The following is a 24,777-nucleotide window of genomic DNA, read 5'->3' as shown; positions in this document are numbered from 1 at the left end:
TGAGGGGTGAGGACTCCACTTACCTATGAATATAAGGATGCTCAAATGGACAGGGAAAATACCACAAGGCATCACCCTACATAAAGAAAGAATAGCAGGCAACTAAGGTGGTTATCCAATACCAAAAAGTCAGCCCTGAAAACATACATACATGTAACATTATACAGACTGATCAGGTTATATTTAGGAATATATTTAGGAGGAAGGGAGGGAGAGAGAGGGGGGAACTAAATATGGTATGGAACAATTTTCAGGAAAGAAAAAGGAGGGATTATATTAATTATAATCTAATAATGTAAAAGTAATAAAAAATACTCATTTGAACTTGTGCATGATGTCACAGTCTCTGAGTTCATATGTGCATCAGTCCTGGTGTGTCTGGAAGATGTTGTTTTCTTGGAGACGGTTACCACTTCTGTCTCTTATAGTCTTCCTGCATCCTCTTCTGCATAGATCCCTGAGACATTAGGGTAAAGACTTAATAAAGACATCCGATTTATGACTGAATGCTCCTGACACACACAGTCTCATCTCCAATCAGAAAACAATTTGCGATTGATACCTGCTAGCAAAGTAAAATCAGTTTTCTCCAATGAAGTATCACTGGATATATCAACCACACTCAAGAGCAGGTCCCATGCCCAGGACCAGTCACCAACCAAAGCAGACTCCAGTGTGTGTGTGTGTGTGTGTGTGTGTGTGTGTGTGTGTGTGAATGTTTATTTTGGTAGTCTTTGTCTTATTGATCTTTTTATTGGTTTATTTTGACCTTTGTTATTCTCTGAAGTTGTTTTTTAGAGTGAAAGCAAGAGGGGGGGAGAGAGAGGGAGAGAGAGGGTGGGTAGGGGTAGTAAATATATGGGAGGAGTTGGGGAAGGGGAAGGAATATTGTCCAAATATATTGCTTGTTAATTTAAAACAAAGCAAAAACAAAACAGAATACTTAACTGGGTGTAGTGGCAAACACCTTTAGTCCTAGCATTTGGGAGGCAAAGTGGGGCAGATCTCTGAGTTAAGCCTAGCTTGGTCTACAGAGTGAGTTCCAGGACAACCAGGGCTATACAGAGTAACCCTGTTTTAAACACCCCCCCCCCCACACACACACAAAGAGAATACTTCCAGGGAACATTTTGCCAATCACTACACAAACCATGCCACACTAAGAACAAACTTTCAGTTGCTGAAAAAGATGATAAGAGTTTGACCATGAGGAAGAAAGCCCCTCTGTGCAGGAACTTCTGATTTTTTCACCAATACACAAATATCTTAGACATGTCTTGAAGGCAGATTTTCTACGGGATGCTTTCTGAGTCCTCAGATGAAGTCAGACACTTGTGGTTTTTTTTTTTTCCCTCCCTGGGAAGTGAGGATTTATGTGGCAGAATTTTTACTTAGTAATTAATTTGGACCCCGACTGCGTGGAGATGGTGAGAAAGGGACCCTATTAAGACTTGATATTAAGTTAATAGCAGGTGACAGGGACTTCATCAAAACCCCTGTGCAAAACATCAAGTAGATGGAAATTTCAGTTCTGGTACATTACTCAGCTGACTATCATCAGACCTGCTTACAAGGGTCATAAAGATTATTTGTACATTAAAGAAAAGCCTGTCCATCAAGCTCAGTATGAAAGAGAAGGAAAATTACCATCTCATCAGATGCAAAAAATAGTCAGTGTGATTCTGCTAATGAAACACCCAATAATGTGGAAAGTTCTGACTATTTTTCATTATTTCCTGAGACACACACACAAAACACATGCATGCATGCTTGCTCACACACACACCATATATTCCTGCAAGAAGAATGTGAAGGAGAATGAAATATTTCTATCATCTGAGCAAATGTCCACAAAAAGAGGTTAGGAGGAGCATCAGCAGGATTTGTCATTGTGATTTAGACAAACTTGATAGCTTACTAAGTAGTAAAGGTCACCAATTTTAAAAAAATCTTGATATCTTTGGAATGGTGAAACCTCTGTTTCATTGCTGTGTGAGGTTGTTATGTGCTGGATCCTTGGATCAGGATTAAAAAAAAAACAGTAACAGAAAATGTCTGAAAAAATATCTTCAGCATTTTCCACCATATAAAATTGTCCATAAAGGGATGATGCAATTTTATGTTCAGGATACAGGGATTGGGATGGTGGGGGTGGGAATGTCAAAGGGCACCCATTACATCTCGGGCAATTTAGAAGATTAGCAGGGTATACTGGGTTCAGAAACTCCCCCAGTCTTCGGAATGAGAATCTCTGAAGTTGTAGGCAACTGCTTCTCAGCAGGAATATCTTTGTTTCTTACCTCTGTCCCTTGTGCCTTCCATAAGGCAAAAGGACATTTCTGATTAATATAGTCATTAGATGGTTATTAAAAACAGTAATCATCTAGGAATTATTTGGTGTCATAAACATCCCACACAGAGAAAATATTTGAACATTTAAAAGTTGAACATTACAATTGGCTTCATATGCAGGAAGCCAAAGGGGACATAAAGAATTTTTAAGTTCCCAAGAAAGCACTCGAGTTAAGAACAAGTTGTCTCCTCGATCAGGTTGGAAGTTAGTGTCCCACAGCCAACAGATTCCCCTTGTGGCTGCTTGCAATGAACCTGTTTCTATTAATGAAGAGCTCGTGTTTATGGCTAATACAGAAGAGAATGTACTGAAGGGGGCTGCTCAGTCATTCATTGGAGATAGCTTAATTCTGGTAATTTCCAATTTCCGAGCTTGTTTTAATTTGTTATCAAAGTAATCACTCATTCTGGCTGCAGTCAGAAATAGCTTTTTTGTCATCTGTAGCCTGACAGATTACTCAGTTGGAACCCCATCTTTTAAAGCTCACCTGCCCAGCATCTGTGATATGCTCACAAGCTCCAGGAGGCGAAGCTTTCAGCATCAGAGCCAGGGTGAAAGGAGCAGGGGCTGCTCTCCCATAGTTCTCGGAGCCAGAGATGGGGTTGCATGGCTCTAACTCTTGACTGAAACTCACAAACAAAAAGCAGAAATTGGTGAGCTCATGGATGGGAACTAAGTAGTCCCCCATGTGCCAACCTAACCTTGAAAACATCCTTGCCCACCCTTGACACAGGGAAATTTATGTAAACTTTCCTACAAATATAAAGGTAGTCCTACAGGATTACCTTTGGCTTTTCAATGGTCTATTTTCTCAGATCCATAGTATTCATTTACTCACAGTGTTCAGGAGAATGGTCATCTCAGTGTGTTTGGCCAGCTGCATAGAATCTTGGCAAATGATGCTGTGTAAATCTGAAACACTATTTAGAAATCAAACTCTGAAGTCCTTATTGGGTCATGCAATTTACAAGGCTGATTCTAGCCAGCAGAAACCTGGACACTGTTTTGTATTGTTTTATTGGGAATGGAGTAATGAAATCAAAGGTACTTAATGTCCTGCTTGGTTCTAAAGCCACATAGAAGGCATATAGTAAGCAAATGGAATTTTATTCATAAATGGAGGAGTTGGAGGGAATACAGGAGCACCACTTACACAGGAGAAGTAGCATCTGGCTTGATTTGCTCATTTACACTACTTGGTAAAGCCATGGTGAGAACTTGGGGTTTGATTTCCAGCCAGGGTTTTCTTTATATCTGAAGAAAGATAACAGTTGAAGCAGAGAAGTCAAGGAAGAAGACAAAGATTTACCATGGGTTTGGTTAATGGAAGGAGAAAAGAGGAGTGGACATCCTTATCTAACACTAACTAGCCCAAATCTGTCATCTCTTGTGTCTTCTGAAAGCTCAGGGCTGTGTTGTGTAGTTTTCCTTTCTGTTGTTTGTGTTTGTTCTGTTTTTCTGAGAACTTAGAGAGAAGGATGTCAGGAGAGATAAAGCTGATTGCCACTGAAACCACAACTCCAGGATGCCTTTTGAATCCATCTCGAGGAGACACAAACCACAGCTCCCTCACTGTCGCTGAGCAGCTTCCAGGGATGGAAATGAACAATCGTCCCCTCTTTATTGCTTTGGCGAATACTGGAGTCTGTGAAGCCAAGAATCTGGATCTCCCAGAGCCAGGCAGTGGGAAAACAATACATTAGCATTAAATAATGGGTTGTCTTGTGGCTGCATTGCAAGGCAAGAAGGGTTAACAGAGCTGGGGCTTTGTGTGAAGAGAATCTCCATCCATAACCTCTCATTTTTTTTTCTAGGCTGGAAGGATGAGAATAGAGCCTTAGGGGAGGAAACCACAGAGGGTCCTATCTTATGATAAAACCAAACCAGCTACCTTACCTGCTATCTCTCTGCACCAGGCTTCTGACTCCTCCACAAAGCTACAAATGAAGCCTATAAATGTCTGTTAAAATAAAAATTTTTGTTTCATTAAATATATGAAAAACGTCATATAGAATATGGTTGCTTGGGGAAATGAAGTTTTGTTCACATGCCTGCACCTACCATAGTAGCAGTGAGTCTGGCTGGGACTATGTTCTGCATAGGACCAGGCGTCCAGTATCCAGTGTGAACCATGGTGTCTGAATTCCAGCATGGCCCTGCCTCTCTTCTCAAGGACACACTCAGTCTTCCCTGACCTGATGCTTTAGTGTGACCTACGTCCTCTGCTGAGAAGTGGTCTATCTTTGTTCATGTTTACAGAAGCTTGAACCACAGTGACATGCCCCAAGCCAGGTTGGGACTCTCATTAGCACACACTTTGAAATATCAGAATCAACTGCTGATGGCTTCACACATGCTTGGCAAGAGAATTGCTGTGATGAAATGTCATTCTAGTGAGGGAGGAGATGAGAGTATCAGCCCACCAGCCACCTAGGAAACATTCCCAACCTGTGCACTAAACACCAAACATTCATAGAGCCACACATCTACTGAGCATCCCACCAGTCACCTAAGAAGTCTTTCCTGCCTACCCATAAGATACCAGGACACTCATGCACTCACACATCTACTGACCATCCACGAGCCTTCCAATAAACATTTTATATCTACCTACAAAATTCCAGACACCATCCTTCAGCAACACAGCCACTGAAAATCCACCAGACATCTAAGAAGCTTTTCTTAATTACCCACCAGATGTCAGACACCATCCTGCAGCTATACAGCCACTGAGCATCTGCTGTGTGATCTGCTTCACAACACAGGCATGCTTTCCTGCCATTATCATATTAAGGAAACTAAGTCAGGAGAGATTCTGGGCTAGGATCATGCCCTTTGATATATACTGCCTCCTTAATCCAAGGCCTCCCTTCTCCCCTCCATAGATGAGGTCTTTAGACAGGTTAGTGCAAAAGAAGGAGGCAGGAGAGCAGTGTGGAGTGGGCTCTGGAGAGCCTTGGTTAAAGGCTCTGAAATTCGTATATGAGAAAAGTCAGTACCCAAAGAGAAAGGATGGAAATGTTCTACCTGCTGAAGCTGATCAAATCCAGCTCTGGCCAGGTATGTAGGCACAGACCAAGGTAGTTCAGAGTGTCTGAAATGACCTGTGGCTCACAAAACTGAAACACACATGTCTGGGTAAGAGTTTAAGATGCTGGTGAGACAGTGATACAGGAAGCATTGTGCATGACTACATGGAACAGACAGAACATGGTGAAGAAAGCCCTCATTGTGTGATGGACTCAGAAAGCTACCATAAGGCCCCAGAAAGCGGCATCCTTTGTAAGAGTGTGAGCATTTGAGGTGCTGAAGTCTTTTTCTCTGCTTCAGTCCATTTCCTTGTTCTGGGATGTGTACTGCCTCATAAAAGACTGACAGATTCTGCTTGTATCCATGTATCTCTGTCCCATCTTTTGTTTTAGGACACAAAACCTAGAACCTCTCTGGGGATGTTCACCAAACTCCAGTACCATTGATACCCATAATGCATTCTGTCTCTCAGACCCAGACTGGTCTATAAAATGTTTCCTTCCATTAACTTCCTTTGTGTTCACCTAGTCTTTCCTTTTCCCAAACTGAGACTAGCTCTTCCTGTTCTTTTTTTTTTTTTTTAAACACCAATGCAGGACACATAAGAATCAGGCTTTTCCCAGGCAAGTGCAATAGATGTAACACTCCAGATCTGGTGGTGAGGGTTGTTTGCTAGAACAGAGGGTAGATAAGTACATATGAGATGAATTGTGATCAGGCATCTAAGGCAGCTGAGAGAAAAATGTGTCTGATTTCAGGAGGACATCTGTCTCAGCTCCTGATTCACAGAATGAGGCCTGCAGACCTTAGTCATGCCTGGTGTTTCAGCAGGTCAAGGCAAGGTCAGAGCTTGACTTTTGTGATGTCTGAGTCACATGGAGAGTTGTGGGAAAAGAGGAAACAGTCTTCTTCACATCAGATGGAAGGGTGTTTCTTATTCCTTTAACATGAGAGGCAGAGGGATTTGTTTTTATATCTGTTGCTGTGTATAGGCTCTGCTGAAATTCAACCTTGGCTTTCCAAGGATGATCTCTCTGTGCCTATGCCTGAGTCATTTTGAGTGCTGACTTATTTTGAGTCCTGTCTGGGCCTGTCTGTATCTGTCATAAGTTTCACAACCCTGCTTTTTCTACTGTGATTCCTTGGGTAGCTCCCTATCCCTTGTCTGCTTGCAGTCGGTTGTCTCCTTGTCTTTGAAACCATACCCTTAGTTCAGCACCTTGCCTCTAGGGGGCGCCATTAGCTATAGTCTAGCCGTAATTCAGACTGGAAAGGAGGATTGCAGGGTATGGGAAGGCTCAAGCAAAGGTGAAATGACATGAAGGGGCAGGCAGGAACAAGGTGAGCTCTGGAGCCTGCAGTGTGGCTCCAGCTGCTCTGGGCTCCCTTGCATCCGGTTCCATGGCTAGGTAGAGAGAGGATGCCCTTCAACACCCTTTGTGGTTTTTCTCGGAGCTTGCTTTTCCCGTGATCCTTGCTGTCACTTTCGCTCTTTCCCCCGTGGCTGGTTCTGATGACACTGCTGTCAGAAAGTTTCGCAGGCAGTTCAGCAAAGGGAAGCAGAGGGTATTGTATTCTATCCGCTGCACATGAATCCCTGCCCCTCACTGCTTCCGCCCTACAAATATTTATAGATATCATTATGCCTCCCTTAGCTATCATTTATCCAAGCAGTAACAGCACCAGTCTTTCCATCTTGTCTCATCAATCAACCCCTCCAGCCCCCGTAATCATCTCTCTGCTCCTCTCGGAGCTCTCCAAGGTCTGACAACATCTTAATAAGGTACCCCAAATGGAGGGCTCGTCTCTACCAGGGTCCAAAAGCAATTACCTATGTATTAGGGAGATGGAATATGCTAAAAATAGTCCTTGGCCTTGTCAGTGGCATCGCAGAGTTCATGCTCATTTCTCACATGTGGTCACCTTTTCACTCCACAATATTCTTTCTGCCATTGCTACCCATGTCCTCTTCTCTGCCTACTGCCCATGGTCACATAAAAAAAGAGTGAGGCAAAGGTTTCCTCTGCCTCTCCTCTTCTCCAGTCCATACTTTCTCTATCCAATCTTTGCAGCTTTGGACTTTTTGATGACCTCTACTGGAATAATGGAGTCTTGACTGTGTCTCTCTGTCTCAAGCCTCAGAGTTCCCCTTTCCTGGCTCTGTATCAAAGCATTGAGGTCAAAGCAATAGTCCACTTGGCTCCCAATAGCAGGCTGGAGGTGATTTGAACCAAGCTATTTAGCTTATGGGAACTTCATTTCTCTTACCCCAAAGACAGGAATAAGAATGGCATCCAACTCAATTAATGGCAATCTCTACTTTCTCTTTCCTTCCTTCCTTTTATGGTTCTCTCCTCCTTTCATCTCATGTTTCCTAGCTCAGGTGAGGGTTGAATCCAGCAATTTACAAGTAAAAGAACCAGGAAGAAGAAAGAAGGGAAGTGATAAGAGGAATTAAGTTACATTCCTTCTGAAGATGCCATGACACTGTCTGGAAAAGTCAAGTAAGAAATAGGATGTATTTGACAGTATCAGAGAACATTTTAGTATATGAGTTGATAAATATTATGTGAGAGGTACTGCTGCAGTTATCAGTCAAATATAATTAGGAAAATAGAGGTTATTACAGGTACTCAATAGTGGGAATTTATTTCTGACAACTACTTAAAAGAGAGTTCATGAAGAGTACAAAACCACATATTATCAATGGTAGGAAGATTCGTAGGATTCGAGGAACCCCAGGACAAGGTCGCAGCACCAGTATACAAAGGCCACCAACCTGGAAGGCAATGGTACTACACTGAAGTTACTCCCAAGGAAAAGAGACAGTATGGCCGGGACACTTGGCTTGAAGAGGACCGGGGTAAACTTCTCCCTTTCCTACGGTATTCTACTATTAGCTAAGCTTAGTAGGAAAATGGTTAATAAAATACCATGAATCAGCTTTGGTGATAAAAAATCGCAGGAAGGGGAACAAGAAGGGAAAACACACTTGGATGAGGAGACAGCACCACAATTGTGTGGCTGGATCGAGGTGCAGTGGTTAAAAGAACTTGCTGTTCCTGTAGAGGACCTAGAATTGACTCCCAGAACCCACACAGTGGCTCACAACCATCTGTAACTCAGTTCCACGGGATCCAGAACTCTCTTCTAGCATCCCCAGGCACATATACACATATATGCAGGCAAACATATACACAACAATAAAAATAGATTGATTTTTAAAAACACAACACACTACCTACAGCAACAGTTAATAGAATGTGCAGGGATTTTTAGAGCATTTCCTATCATCTGTCTCTCTACCTATCCATCTATCTATCATCTATCTATGTATCTATCTACCTATAATCTAGTTATATATTTATCTATCTATATCTATTTATCATTTCTCTATTCCTGTCATCTGTCTATCTATCTATCTATCTATCTATCTATCTATCTATCTATCTATCTATTTATCTATCCATCCTTTCATCTATCCATTCACCTCATCTATATTTTTCTCCAATTTTCTCTATCCCTCTCTCCCATTGCTTTTACTGTCCTTGCTTTTACTCTTTCTCTATTTTTCCACTACTTCTCCAGTTAAGGGAAGTTTGCTCTCCTTAAGGAAAACTAGGATAGTGGCTTAAAAGAAAATGGCCACCAAAGGGATTGGCACTATTAAGAGGTATGGCCTGGCTGGAGTAGGTGTGGTCTTGTTGGAGAAAATGTGTTACTGTGGGCGTGGGCTTTGAGGTCTCTTTTCTCAAGCTTCACTCAGTGAGTGTGACAGTCAGTCAACTCCTTGCTGCCTCTGAGTCAAGATGTAAGGACTGTCAGCTCCAGCACCACATCTGCCTGCATGCCATCATGCTCCCTGCCATGATGATAATAAACTGAACCTCTGAAACTGTAAGCAAACAACCCCAATTAAATGTTTGTTTTTGTTTTTTTTTTTATAAATGTTGCCACGGTCACGGTGTCTCTTTACAACAATAAAAAACCCTAACTAAAACAACCAGACACAATAAACTGTATCAGAAAATCAGGCATGAAAAAAATGGTACATGGAGAACTGACAGGGAGGTAAAATTTGTTAATTCCTAAGAGGCATGAAACAGAGAAATAAGAAGAGAAAGTGAATAGGGCCATTAGAAGCAAATGAGGGCCATTACCTCACTTAGAAGTAAGACCACTTCCCTAAGAAGTAACAGTGGCTGCAATGAGAGAAAGCAACCACCATCCTAAACAACGGTCAAAACTGACCAGGAAAAGGAATTCGGCAGCTCAGAAGAGTGCTCCTGAGGCTGGCGCCTTACTCCACCCCACAGCGGAAGGAGCACAGAGCACCTTGCCGAGTCATGCTTGTTTAGTTCTACCTTAAGGTAGAACTAAAAACTGAGTTTCGTTCTGAGAAGCAATAAATCCAAGTGGGCAGGTCTTCAAAACCTTAGCAGTTTGGATTTTCCTTGTCTAGGTTTAGTCCCCCATTTTATTACTTAAGCCATTATCTATGGGTGAAATTGAAGACGGACACAAATCCGTACGTTTGATTAAGGCTGGAATAGCAGGCAATTGTGGGAGCAGCTTTCAGTGTTCTCTGTGAGTTTTGTAAACCTAGGCTGGGTATAATTCTTTGCACCAAAAGGCTGCTAAATATGGAGTCTATCTTGATTGAATCAACAAGAGGAAATTCCCATAGGTGAGCAGATGCTCCGCTAGGAACTTAGGAAATTGCTTCTCTTTCCTTTTAGTTTATGGAAGTCAGATCCTTGAGTTAAGGTTATGCTGCAGCCCTATTCTCTTTCCTAGTCTTACATCACCTCATCAACGCCTGGCTAACACAGATCTTTTTTTAACAGTGTGGTTTTGTGCCCTAACCATTCTTCTGAAAAAGTCCAGTGTGGCCTCCTTCTCTCTCTCTCATTGCTATTCAGTGCTCTGTGAATTCAGAGATGGTGTTTTGGTTGGAGTCACACAGCGAGGGGGATCTCAAGTTCATCGAGATGCATTGTGTGTACACACATACTTTTGTGCATACATGAGTGTGCAGACAAGTGTGTACTTGTGTGCACAAATGTGTGTGTGTGTGTGTATGTGTGTGTATGCATGCTGTTTCAAATGATGAGATCCATCTTTCTTCAACTTAGTGAAATCAATTGGTGCTGAGGAATACAAGCCCACTAGGCTAGAAGTCAGCAAATACAGAGGTAGGCAGCAGGGAGGACGGTGTGTAGAAAACACAAAGTATTTGAGATAATGGCCCTATTCACTTTCTCTTCTCAAAATAGTAAGCTAATGTTTTGTTTATTGGTGTCTTCGGGGGTTCACTATGCACTCATTTTTACTAGCGGTAATCTTCATTCAGGAAATCATTTCTCTTTTCCCAACACCTTGTGAAAATGCTTCTTCTCTTTGCACTGTTTGTCCTTGCTGAACAAGTGTGCAAAGGAAGCTCTATCAGGGCATCTCCTTGCCATCTTTTCAGAGGCACACCGTTCTCAGCATAATGCCAGTCTTTCCTGTGCCCTTTGTCTGCTCTGTTCTGTGGGTTTTTCTTTTCTATTTTACTCTGAGAGCAGAAGCTGCCTGCATGTAGTTGGACAGATTGTCCGTGACTAATAAATCTCAGCACCAGGACCTGCTTCTCTGAGCTTACCCAGAGTGTTAGCCTTTATTTGTCTGGCACTGGTTATTATCAAAATGCACTTTCTATGGTGTTATTCATTAGTTTCCTATTTTGGGTTTTGCTTAGGGATATTCTCAGGAAGGTAGATTGTGGTAATTGCCCTAGGCACTATGTTTTAGCACCTAACATTGCTGTAATTTAGGGACAGAATATGAGTAAAAATAAAACTCAAACAGCCAAGAACTCAGTGTATACAGTCCTGCTTTGTCCTGTCTCCATCTTTGGCACTGTAGAGTTGAAAAACTTCTTTCCCATATAATCTCCCCGCTTTTGCTCTTTCCTCAAATATATCCAGAATCTGTACCGGAGAACATTTACTTAGAAAACAAAAGTAATTGTACTCCAACAATTAGCCTCGGGGAAATAGCCTGTTATTATAAAATACTTACAATTTTCAGGAACTTTATACATGAGAACACATTTAATTTTGACAAGAAGCCTATTTGGAACACATTGGAATCTCTCTCTCTCTCTCTCTCTCTCTCTCTCTCTCTCTCTCTCTCTCTCTCTCTCTCTCTCTATTTCTCTCTGCTATTGTTGTTGCTTTGTTTTGTTTTGCTTCTCAGAAAATGATTGGCCTGTGTTCACAAGATTTGTAAAAGGCCAAGCTAGTTACAAACTCAGGTCCCCTCGAAATACCTTTCCCTGCTCTACGGTCACAGCTCATTTATATAGGTACATGTCATTGCACAGCAAGGTACGTGTATGGGACAGTGCCCAAGAGGGTACAGAGGGGCTTTGACATGTCTCTCCCAAGTCTCCTCGTGTTGTTACCTCTCCTTCTGGAATAACATGAGAGGCATGCCCAGTGTAGTTACAGTAGCTACCAGCAACCAGGCATACTTTTATTATCTGGAATGGGGCAAGTCCCTCCCCTACAAGTTTAGCATCCCAGAAAAAATATATATACTTGTTGCTAAAAGGCAAATGGCTGAATTAGCACCCGGAAGCTAATTTGGCAGTCAGAGCTTGTAGCATTGGGATAGGTGGGTCTATGATTGTGACCTAGCACCCAAGGACCTATTCCAGGGGTGTTCAGACCCTCCCAGGTGCTGTCCCAAACTCCGTTACACATCTAATTTTGTGATACATAAATTCACCTTTTCCTTGGGGCTTCAGATTTGATCTTTCAGTGGTTAGCAATTACCCCGTTCAGTGATCATTTATTTCTTTGAACTTGGTTGAAGCCAAGAGAGTGAAAACTCTAGAAGCCTCAGTGCCAAGATAGATTTTTGTACAGCCTCGTTTAAGAGAATCAATACAATAGCGTGTGTTCTCAGCAGCCTCAATGTGCAAGCAGAAAGCCACTGTCCTGGCAGTCACTGAATGATTTGGACATGTGTTTCTCCTTGTTTCTGTGTCAAGGTGAGTGAAGAGATTATGCAAATTAGGTCAGTGTAAACAATACAAATAGGTAATACCTGGTGCAACACAGAAGAAATATCAGATATTGAATAAAAATATTTTATTAGATAATCTTGAGAACCCCGAGATTGGATATTAAAGTTTTAAATATTATTAGTATTTTATTCTGTTATCTCACCTTGTATTGAATTTAATTCAAATATTTTGCAAATTACAAAGGCCAGTCTACAACTTCATTGTAAAGATCTTGCCAACAGGGAAAAAAAAAAATCCCAAGGAAGATTCTAAAGTGACATTTTTTCCTTTCTCATTGTTTATTAAATTTTTTCATACTATTGACGTTTTGTCCATTCTGGCAGAAATAAATAAGTTTAACCAACTTAAATTTAAAAGACTAAATATAAACGACCACATACTCTTTAAATTAGCCTAGCACTCTATCCTTTCCATGCCATTTCCTGGGGAGTAGCCACGGATTTATTTAAAATCATGAAATGCCTAAAATAAGCATTATTCCCTCTCTTATAGGCAGCATTATATCGGGGGCCCTCTCACTTACAGGCATGTCTGTCAAAGGGACCATTTTTCAGGCTCACAGTTCCCAAGCCTCTGTCACTTTCTTACTTACAGAGGCCCAAAATGGAAACTATTTTTCTTTTCATTATGAGCTGTCACTTTTTCATCTTGGCACCGCAATGATAGACTTTCATTCATCTTCTATATTACCTTTCCTGAAACCTCTGACACACACTGACACAATGCAAAATGCAGGGATCCTGGCATAGGCGGTGCGGTGGCAATTTTGAGGGAAGGCTGAGGCTTGTCCTGATCTGCTGTTTTAAATATATATATATTGAAAATGCTGGAATTCACGATGTGGTAGACTGGAGATGCTAATGGGTCATGCTCTGTTTTTACACGTCCTTATTAAGCCCAGTTCCCAGCCTCAAGTCAAACCGAGGGGTTGACAGAGGACAGCACAATTGCCAAGCCTTTACCCAAGTGGAAGAAGAGTGGAAAGTTTGCTCAAAACCCAAGGAGGAGAGGGAGTGTGTGTGTGTGTGTGTGTGTGTGTGTGTGAGAGAGAGAGAGAGAGAGAGAGAGAGAGAGAGAGAGAGAGAGAGAGAGAGGAGAGAGAGAGAGCAGAACTGCTACATTTAAAAAAATTTCTTCTTTTTAGACTATGGAGGAGAATTGTGATGCTCACGTTTATGGTGAATGATCCAAACTCTGGTAAGTCCTTTGGCAAAAACATCTTACCTCATGAACCCACATAGTGAGCAGAATTAGGGAAGTGTTAGGGAACAGGTGCATCTCTGCAGCTGTTCTCAGTGGGGTTGCCACAGAGGGACTTCTCATGACATGGGAGGCCAAAGGAAGAGTGGGGTGGGAATAAGAAAACCCAGCTTCCCTCATGGCAGCTTGCTTCGTGCTGACCATTTACTCTGTTTATTTGTAGACACAAGCACTGCCACATCAACAGTTCCTGTGTCACTGGGGCCGTGGAGGACAGCAAAGCCAAAGTCTGGTGTGCGCTTCATATGCTTTTCTTATGGACTCAGAGCTGGGTATGTACAGAGTTTAGAACTCTTGACTACACTTCCCAAGAGAGTCCATTCATTTATTGGATCAGAATTTTCACTGCCTGACTTTTTTTTTTTAAAGCAAGACAAGCAGGACAAGGACATTCACAATATTATTACAGTCTACAGTGGAGTCAGTCTCATGTCTAACCTCAAATTCTGAAACAAATACAATGGGCACAGACCAGGTACATAAAGCCTGATGAAGTAGCACATCAATGGAGTGCCCCATTTTACCTTTCAGACTGGTATACTATCCTTTAGATAGACTACAAGCTTTTTGTTTGAGTCTTTACTGAAATTGGGTAATTTCTTTTCTTCTATAGAGTTTCTTTTTATTTATAATTTCACTTTTTATTGATTCTTTGTGGGCTTCACATCATACATCTTGCTACCACCCATCTTTCCATCTCTTCACATCTGCGCTCTGCCCTAGCAACCTCCCTGCCAATATAAAACAAAATAAAATTTAAGAGAAAAGGAAGAAAGAAAGAAAGAAAGAAAGAAAGAAAGAAAAGGAAGAAAGATCTAGTCATGCAAGCTGTAGTGTGACAGTGAGTCACACAGTATACCTTTTAGTCTATACATCTTTACTTGTACGTGTTTGTTGCAATGAGTCCTTGGTCTGGTATGAGGCCTCTGGTTTTTGCTGGGCCCTCACTGGGACTCCTTTTGGTTATTCTTTTGTTGTCCTGTGTCTTGGAGTTCCTGCAACTTTGGGTCTGCAGGACTGGTCCCTTCACCAGCTCCAGCAGATCATATATGGGTTGGATGTTGGGATGGGCAACTCATAGCCTTGGTTCTGGGCCTGGGTGTTTGCTGGGTTGGTCAGCCTGCCAGCTCTCTCTTGTCCTCATCACCAGAGTGAGCTCTCCAGCACTGCCCTGGCTAGTTGACCCCTATGCAGTAAGCAGTAATGGGCAGGGCCAGTTCTCCTGCTCTCATGCCCTCAGGACAGTTCATCCACACCTATGGCGCTAGGGTTGTCGCTGCTGTGTGCTCAGGTGAAGTGCAGGGGCAACTTTCCCAAGTGTTATAGCTGGTGAGAGGCAGGGCCAGCTCTCCCATCTGCCACTGGCAGCAAGGTGCATGGTAACAGGGAGTAGGAAGATCTTTCTCCCTTGCCCATGCCACCATGGGGCAAGTTCTCCTACTTTCATGCCTTCAGGGCTGGCTCACCCAAGCCCCCACCAGCCGGATCAGCTCTACTGTGCTACCCAGGCAAGGGGCAGGGCCTGTTCTCCCAAGTGTTGCAGCCAGTGAGGGGCAGGGCCAGTTCTTCCACTCTCAAGACCCTGGGGCCAGCTTTCCTACATACTACAGGCAGAGAGGGGCGAGGGGCAATGGGAAGGCATCTCTCCTCCACTCACACCACCACATGACAGACAAGTAGTGAAGTGAGTTCTCCCACACTCATGCCCTTGGGGCTGGCTTGCCTGTGCCCCCACCAACAGGCTCAGCTCTGTCATGCTGCTCAGGACCTGCTCTCTTGAGTGCTTCAGCTGGTGATGGACAGGGCCAGTTCTCCCTAGTGTTGCAGCCAGTGAGGAGCAGGGCCAACTCCGTAGCCCTATCCTCTCGGCCTTGAGTGGTGACAGGAGCCATGGACATTAACACAGACATAGGCTGTAGAAGAGCCACAGGCCCAGACTTGGTCTTTGGGAGCAGCCCAGGCCCTGGGAAGCAAGCAGGCCACCCACCTCAGCTTACTTCTCACCACCTTTACCTCTTCAGATCTGCCCTAAGACATGAACCGTTCTCCCTCTGCGTCTTTCTGGCTCCCATACCTCACCATATATCTGCTCACCATAATAGTGCCTTGCAGCACTGGGCAGGCCCTTATTTTCTCCTCTCTGTCCAGAGCAGAGAGCCCTGGGCAGGCTGTGTGGGTCTTCTTCTCTCGCTCAGTCGTTTTTTAAAAAATTCTTTTAACTTTTATTGATTTTTTTTTTGTGGACTCCACATCATGATCGTGCATCCCTTCCCTCTCAGTATTAATGGCACAGGGCAGGTTTGTGTCTTTGCCTCTCTGCTCAGGCTAGAGAGCTGACTACAAGCTATTTATACTTAGGAATTGGCAGTGTGTGTGTGTGTGTGTGTGTGTGTGTGTGTGTGTGTGTGTGTTTGTGTACTTATATGAGCATGTGTATGGAGGCCAGAAGACAACATTATATGTCATTCCTCATATGCCTTCATCTGTCTTGCTCTCACTGGCCTAGAACTCTCCAAGTAAGCTAGAATAGTTTTCTAGAAAGTTGTGTTCACCCCCTAACACTAGGATCACAAACAGGTACTACCACAGTTTGAAATTTTTGATTTAATTCTATGGGTTGAACTCACTAATGTGCTCCTCCTTGCAAGGCAACCTCTTTACCAAAACTACCTTCCCAATGTAGGAACTAGCTTGCATTTAAAACTCTAACACTAGTGTTTTAGAAATTCTTGCTTCATAAATACCAGCTGATCAAGAATGGATGAGCACAGGTTCTGACCTGATTCAGTACCTTGTTACTTCCCATTCTGACATTAAATATGAACATTAGTGTGCTTTTTTTAAATTTTGAATTAGAATTATTGACTGAGATTATTGTTTTGTGTTCTTCACAACAGTAATATTTCTTCTTCATGTATGTGACATCATCTGATTAACACAGTTAAGCTTAGAGTTTGAAATTCCTCAGGTCTGTCTTGCCCTGACTCTCCAACACTCTGCATTTTACAGGTGTCTCCTAATCTTTCTACATTAGTTTGTATACTTTTTGAAGACCATGGGCATTTTCTTACTCTGAAGTCATGATCAATATGGACCCTATTTCAGTGGATACTCAGTCCAAATGGACGCTGTAGCCCATTCCACACACAGACATGTTCTCATTCTCTGAGCATTGCAGAAGGATGTAAATACAGATAAACAAGGGAGAGAAAAAATGGGGATAAACAAAATGCTATGTGCTAGCCTTCTGATGACAGAGAAGAGGGACAAAGTACAACACATGATGCAATATGGCTAGAGATTTGTTCCTGTGGTTGACAACCAGGATCTCCTGTCTGGAAAAGAAAAAGCTGTCAGAGGTACACCACAGAATCAGAGCTTCAAATACACGAGGGGCCTCGAAAGGAAACTCAAGTGATGGACTGGAGCACAAGAGAATAGACAAAGACCCAGACAGAGGTCACTGATACATTTTACCTACCCTGGTCTAGATGAGTGCTTCCTCCTGTGATTTTCCATTCTGACAATAAATCGTATTATGCCATTTGTAACTCTTCAAATTGCTAAGGTATTTTATCCACCCCTCTTCAAGTTATCTATTTAGAAGGAATCAAACCAGCCCAGTTGGTACCAAGTGGTCTAGGAGAGTAGGAGCCAGCTACCCACCTGGGAGGGCAGAAGTCAGTCACAAACCTGTGTGGCACCAAGTAGCCCCAGTGGATGGGCTGGTTGTACTACAATGAACAGGTATGTGGTAGAGAAATGGGAGAGAAAGAAGAGGAGCTGTTCGTCAGCTATGGAGGGAAGCAAAACTAAAGATGTAGCAAAGGTGAGGAACAGGTTGATATGGTGGCCTGTGCTGCCACCTGGGGCCATTTGATGTCCCAGCTTGTCCTGCTTCTGTGGGGCATATCTGTGTCTGTGGCATTACCACCACAGTGTATGTAGTTGACGTCCATAGCCTGTGTTACCACCAAAGGGCATACAGATGTTCAAGGGCCATGCTGCTGCTGCTGCCAGAGCCACACTAATCTGAGTAGCATGCACTGCCAACAGAGCTATGGTGACATCTTGCCCGAGCTGCAGCCAAGGGCCATGTGTGCGTCCATGGATCTAGCACAGCTGGGGTCTGTGTTGATGTCTGTGGTCCGGGTTACTACCAGGGGTTATGGGAGAGCTGGCCTACCCTTCCCCAACTGCCTCATCTGGAAAGACCACCTCAAAACCCCATCCTGGAGTATTGGCTCCAGTGTCATGGGCTGGGGAGAGCTGGTCCCAAGACACTCAAAAGCCCTGGGCAAACTTTGGTGGAGGCCCAGAACGACCAACTTAGTTGCCACCCAGGCCCACATCCTGGGCTTTGAGTTGACCCACTTCAACATTTACCCCATCCATGACCTGCTGGAGGGCAGGACTAGATTGGTCCTATGGAACCATAGCCACAGGATTTCCATAACTCTGGTCAACAGCAGGATATCCTAGAGAAATTTAAGTGAGGGTCCAGTATTGATGGTGTACCAGAAGCCAGAGGCTTTGAACCAGACCAACAACTCATTGCAATGAACACTTGCAAGTAAAGCTGTTTGGCAAAAGGGTATATTTTGTGACACACCACAGATCCCAAGGCCACTATGACATACAAAAAATGATGTAGAGGTGGGAAAGATGGAGGAGTGAAATGGTCTTCCTTTTATTTATTTATTTATTTATTTATTTATTTTTGTTTGGGGAGGCTACAAGGGTGCAGGGCGGACATGGAAGGACTGGAAAATGAGTGGGAATGGGGTGCATGATGTGAAAATTCCCAAAGAATCAGTAAAAAATTATGTTAATATACAAAAGGGATCAACAACAATATCAATTCTATAGGCTTCTTCACTTGTTGTCCAGTTCTTCAAGAATGAATGGCTCAGGCATGATAGTTGAGAGTACTCTTAGGGAACCCTTCTTTCATAGTTCATGCTATTGGTGAAATTATTAATGCCACTCCACGTAGTTAAAAGGGAGGTTTATTTTGTGGGGTAACTTACAAATGAAAGAATAGGTTACAGGGTCTGGGAAAGTGTAGCGCAGTCCGGCAGTGTTCTCTGGGGAACTCTGCTCAGTCTACCTCCAGGGTCTAGGAACTAAGAGAGCCAGCGCATCTGGATCTTGGGTCTTCAGGGTCCTCTCTTGGCCCTGACTTGTAGGCATGACAGTTATTGAAGCCTCAATGGGAGTTGGAACTTCCAGATCAAAGCTGGAATGGCTACCCACTACACCATGTCTTTACTAACAATAGGCTTATTTCATCTTCCTTGACTCCATGCTTTTTAGTGTAGCAAAAGGTGGATTGAGGTGTTTCACATGGATCCTACTTCAAGACAAATGCATTTGGTCATGGTGATTCTTCACAGCAGGAGGAGAGTAACTGACACATGTTGTACCCTGAGAGCTTTCCCTGCCCAACTCCTCTTATGGATCTGACAAAGTTAGTCCCCCAGTATATCACTTAGCTTTTAAATTTTGTCTAGATTTTAAAGACTATAGCATTAAAAACTGTTTAACAATCCTTTCATTTACACACAAAATGCCTCTGATAACTATTTATATTAGTTAATCTGACAATTTTGACCCTTAACTGTAATAACTGAGTTATGAAGTTAGTTAGTAGTGTAAGAGTTATGGAGTGTTGAAGAACCAACACTCTAAATGAGTGCTTCTCAACCTTCCTAATGCTGAGACCCTTTAATACAGCTCTTCATGTTGTGGTGTCCACTGACCAAAAAATCATTTCCATTGCTGCTTTGTAACTGTAATTTTGCTACTGTTATGAATTATAATATATATATGATATGCAGGATATTTGATATGCAACCCCTGTGAAAGGGTTGTTTAACCCCCAAAGGGGTTGTGACCCACAGGTTGAGAACCAGTGCTCTAAATACTACTACAGTCTTGTTTACCAGGTAATGATGAGTATGTGACTTGACAATGAATTGGAAAAAAGGAAAGAAATAGAATATTGACAAATTGGTAGTACTTAGTTTAATAGTCTATAGTAGAAGGTATATAAGTCTTATCTGTAAATAAATATAATGTTAATTTAAGACACACACACACACACACACACATATATATGCTTGATAGAGAGTAACACATTTCTTATTCTCATTATCTCTCCACATCTGTTATTGGAAAAGAATAATTTCTTTTTTACCTGTACAGTATACCACTCAATGGAAAGAAATGTATATTCTAGGTCTGCCTGTGCTCCACAAAACTTAGATGACCTAGTTAACTTAGTTCCCATGATTTTCATCATTCACATTTCTTTCTCCTGTACAATTCCAAGCTCGTTCATTACAGCCTGATGAACTTTCAATGTTCATTTCTATTTTTGAATTTAACACATGATTTGGCAACTTACACAGGAAATGGCAAAGACACTTTAAATGTAACAATAGATATCTGCTTTTTTCCCCCAAAATGATTCGAATTGCCTCTAGTGTAAGTGTCTTTGCTGTGGTATCAAAAGCCACTTTGAGATCAGGGATAAGCTGAGTGATAATTTATATGTGCACTGGTAGGTATTAAGTAGTCAGGATGTTCTTCACTTTTTGTTCTAATCAGAAAAGCGTGAACCCACAGTGGAGACACTATGCGATCTGATATCCACCTTAACTACATTCTCTAGTTTCCATGTAGGGAATGGTTTCTCTTCTAGGATGCTTACCTGTTTATTCACTTCACCCATCCTTCTTTGAATTCTCTATAATCTTTTCCACTCAATTTTTTAGTCACTGATTTCTTTACCTGTCTCTCCTCTCTTTTTCCTCTCCCCTCTCTCATATACTATTTTTCCCTCTATTCTTCCTTTTCTTTTTTGTACCTCCTTTTTCTCATGTTTTCCCACCCTTCTTCTCTCCATCCCTCTTATACTTCCTCTTCTTTTTTTCTCTTGTTCCCTCATGTTCCTCCTCATTCTTTTCTTTGATTCCCTTCAAGCAGGGAGAAATTTCAGACCCACCAGCAGCTACCAAATAAACACACTGAGGGTTATATAAATTATAAATGATTGGACAATAGCTCAAGCTTGTTACTAGCTGATTCTTACATTTAAATTAACCCATATTTCTTATCTACACTTTGCCACAAGGCTTGGTACCTTTTCTAAGCACAGCATGCCCATCTTGCTTCTCTCTGTGTTTGCTTGCTACTTCTCTGACTCCACCCTTTTTCTTCCCAGAAGTCTCCTAGTCTGGATCTCCTGACCAATCTCTCCTGCCCAGCTATAGGCCAATCAACTCTCTATTAACCAATGAGAGTAATACATATTTACAGTGTACAAAGATTGTTCCACACTGCACTTTCACTCCTATTTCCTCCACCTTTTTCCTTCCCACTTTCCTTCTCCTGTTCTTCCTAATTTTTCCTTCCCTTTCTTCCCTTCCTTACGTCTGAACTCTGAGTTGACATGGCATGCAAGGAGCAAAGAAGACTGTGACTATTGACCGTCTAACATGAGGTGTGTAGCAGAGAAGTATTTCAACATTTCCTATTGATTTACTGACTTGATTTTTAATGCTAAACTCTCAGATGTCTTTAGCATTCTGTGCTTTACCATCACATGCATTTGAATAACTTTAAATATTATTACCAACTCTTGTTCACACCTGAATCACAGGTAAGCAGCAGAAGGCAATTGCTTGCAGGTGTGTACAGTGAATGAGAGGAAATCGCTGCCCATCAGTGAGCCAGTGACAGGTTAGGGATGATTTCTGAAAAGCAGTAATTAACCGTCAGGAATCTTGCTGATGTATTTTAGTAGAATAATTCTTTCTCTTTTCTCATACCTTCAATAGTGCTTGTCCTCACATAAATCTACATAAAACTCCAAACTTAAATATTCCCAGGATGTTTTCTTTGTGTAATTCTATCCAGTATTCAGGGTCACTGATCCAAACTATAGCTAAGCAAAGAGTCACTGACATAATTAGTATCTATAATTCAAAATAACAGAGGCAAAAATAAGTCAATGAAATAGAGCAATAAAGCCCTTATCCAGCTCCTGAGAAAGGTGAGTAGGGAGAACCCAATGCTGACCATGAGCAGAGTCTTTCCAAGAAGAGCCCATCTGATATCTTTATTCAGGATGCTTACCTTGCAGAAAGTTTTAGGTTTAAAACTGAAGGATGTGTATCCACTACTCCAGGAAAATCAACTGAGTCACTCCAGGGCATCCCATAGGGTATATTTTAGCCATATTTGACCAGAGAAGTAAGCAAATGGTAACTTATAGTAAGATGCTAATGTTAATCATGTTTTGATTCATATAACTCAATAAACATCTTTGGAGCACTATATACATCTGCTGTGTACATTGTACTAGCTTTTGAGGGCCTAGGGGTAGCTACTACTGTGTCTTCAATAGATATCCATCACCACAATGAATGGAATTATGCATACAACTACAGATAGCTCATGGCCTGTTTCCAGTTCAGTCACACACTTTCAAAGTGTTTGATTGAGTAGGATGAGGTGAACTGTGATATCTAAGATGAGAGACTATCAACATGCTGGAGAGTCACATAGAAGGTACCTGTGTAGCTAGAGTTTTCCGCCTTGCCCACAGTCAGGACAAATCTTTGTCACCCGCCAGTCCCAAAGCCGCTCAGACCCAACCAAGTAAACACAGAGACTTATATAGCTTACAAACTGTATGGCCATGGCAGGCTTCTTGCTAACTGTGCTTATAGCTTAAATTAATCCATTTCCATAAATCTATACCTTGCCATGTGGCTGGTGGCTTACCGGCATCTTCACATGCTGCTGGTCATGGCGGCGGTTGCAGTGTCTCTCCGCCTCAGCCTTCCGCTTCCCAGAATTCTCCTCTCTCCTTGTCCCACCTACTTCCTGCCTGGCCACTGGCCAACCAGTGCTTTATTTATTGACCAATCAGAGAACAGATTTGACATACAGACCATCCCACAGCACTTCCCCTTTCTTTTTTTTAAAAGGAAGGTTTTAACTTTTACACATCTCCAAAACCAGCTTGGTATAGTTGGGAATTTGGGCGTAGCTTCTCTTACTACTTCCTGCTGGAGGGGGGCGCTGTATCTTATGGGGACACAAAGAAAATTTTAGGATCATGGAGTAGTCCGTGAGACCGTATTGTCTGAGCCAGTTGCCTTGAAACAATTCTGGATGTTGGATCATCTGGGCCATGGTGTCATCAGAGACCTTTCAGGTGGTCTTGGCTGGTCAAACCTGATGTATCTTAATCTGGAACAAATCCATAGCCTCTGGCTTTCTGTAGAAACAAAAACAGAGCCTCCTTTCCAAAGCAACATATCCTTATATCCAAATTTTGAAGTCAAGGTACCTTTAAAATACACATTTTTGCATAACTCAACAGCTTTTGCAATCAAATGTTTTTCTTCAGTTACGAATATCAAAGAGAACATAATCCAGATTCTCTGTGTGGTAGCCATCTCTATGTGGCTTATGTTTTATATTACCTTGAGCCTATTGCTTTAAACTGCAGCCTTCTAAGCCTGAAACGGTGCTGTGGCGGCTGGCTCCGCCCAATTCAGCTTCCCAACATGGCGGTGGTACCTTTTCCGCCAGCTCTGGGAGCCATCCTGGGTCTATGCTTTTATCCAAGCAGCGTGTAGCCCAGAAACCTCTTTTTGTTTTGTACTAGCAAAGGCTAAATCCACCACACAGCTTAATGTGCCACTTGCAGAGGCCTCATTCCCGCCATACTGCAGGTCAAGCGCACACGCCAGGAACCCGCCAGTAACTCAAACTGGCAGCTGCTGCTCATTTGAGAGAGACAATTAGGAAGCTGTGTTTAGTTCCGTTTTAGAATCTTTTCTCAGGTTTTAGGTGGAAACTCTTGCCCTCTCGTTGGGCGCCATTTGTAGCTAGAGTTTTCCGCCTTGCCCACAGTCAGGACAAATCTTTGTTACCCGCCAGTCCCACAGCCGCTCAGACCCAACCAAGTAAACACAGAGACTTATATAGCTTACAAACTGTATGGCCATGGCAGGCTTCTTGCTAACTGTGCTTATAGCTTAAATTAATCCATTTCCATAAATCTATACCTTGCCACGTGGCTGGTGGCTTACCGGCATCTTCACATGCTGCTGGTCATGGCGGCGGCTGCAGTGTCTCTCCGCCTCAGCCTTCCGCTTCCCAGAATTCTCCTCTCTCCTTGTCCCACCTACTTCCTGCCTGGCCACTGGCCAACCAGTGTTTTATTTATTGACCAATCAGAGCAATTTGACATACAGACCGTCCCACAGCATACCTGCACCCAGACAATGACCACATCCCAGGTGTCTCTGGTACAGCACATCTCAAGCAGGACTGAAACTATGCTTCTAAGGTCTCCTAGGATATGTCTGGTTCAGGTATCACAAACTGAGAATAAGATTCGCAAAGTTCTATCTACCACTGTCCTCCAAATGACACTTACCTCTCATTCCTTCCAATATAAAATTATGCTTTCTGCTTTCAACCTCCACTTGATTTAATTGAGAATAAGACATTTTTTAAGTATGGGATGGAGTCAACCTGTACAGTATTTGTCTTTCTATCACAGAAAGCTTGTTCTTTGAGGCCTGAAGTCAGAGTGAAAGGGAACAACAACTCATGACCTTGTGCAAAGATATATCTCACCCGAGGAATGGATGACAAAACACTACTGACATTCAGACATAGGGACTGTGGGACACATTCAATTCTCCTTGAGTGAAAATTCCCCACAGATAATAAGGATTAACTTTTCTATTATTTATTATTTTGAAGAATTTAGGATATTTTATCTTTTTTTAAAGAATACCTTTATTCATTCTTCAGGAAATTAATGAGTGCAGACAACACATCTTGATCCTATCTCCTCCCAACTCTTTCCTCTAGCTCCCTGAGAGACTCCTAGCATGACCCCCTTCTAACATCATGTCTTTTTCTCACTTTTCTTTTTTCTTTTTATAATTCACTTACTCCTATCAGTTATGCCTGCTGGAATATTACTGATTTCATTGGCTTCCAAGTAACCATAGCAGCAATGAGC

Source organism: Peromyscus leucopus, chromosome 19 (assembly GCF_004664715.2).
Source record: "Peromyscus leucopus breed LL Stock chromosome 19, UCI_PerLeu_2.1, whole genome shotgun sequence".
Lineage (NCBI taxonomy): Eukaryota > Metazoa > Chordata > Mammalia > Rodentia > Cricetidae > Peromyscus > Peromyscus leucopus.
The sequence above is the reverse complement of the archived record's forward strand: the minus strand, read 5'-3'. Positions refer to the sequence as shown.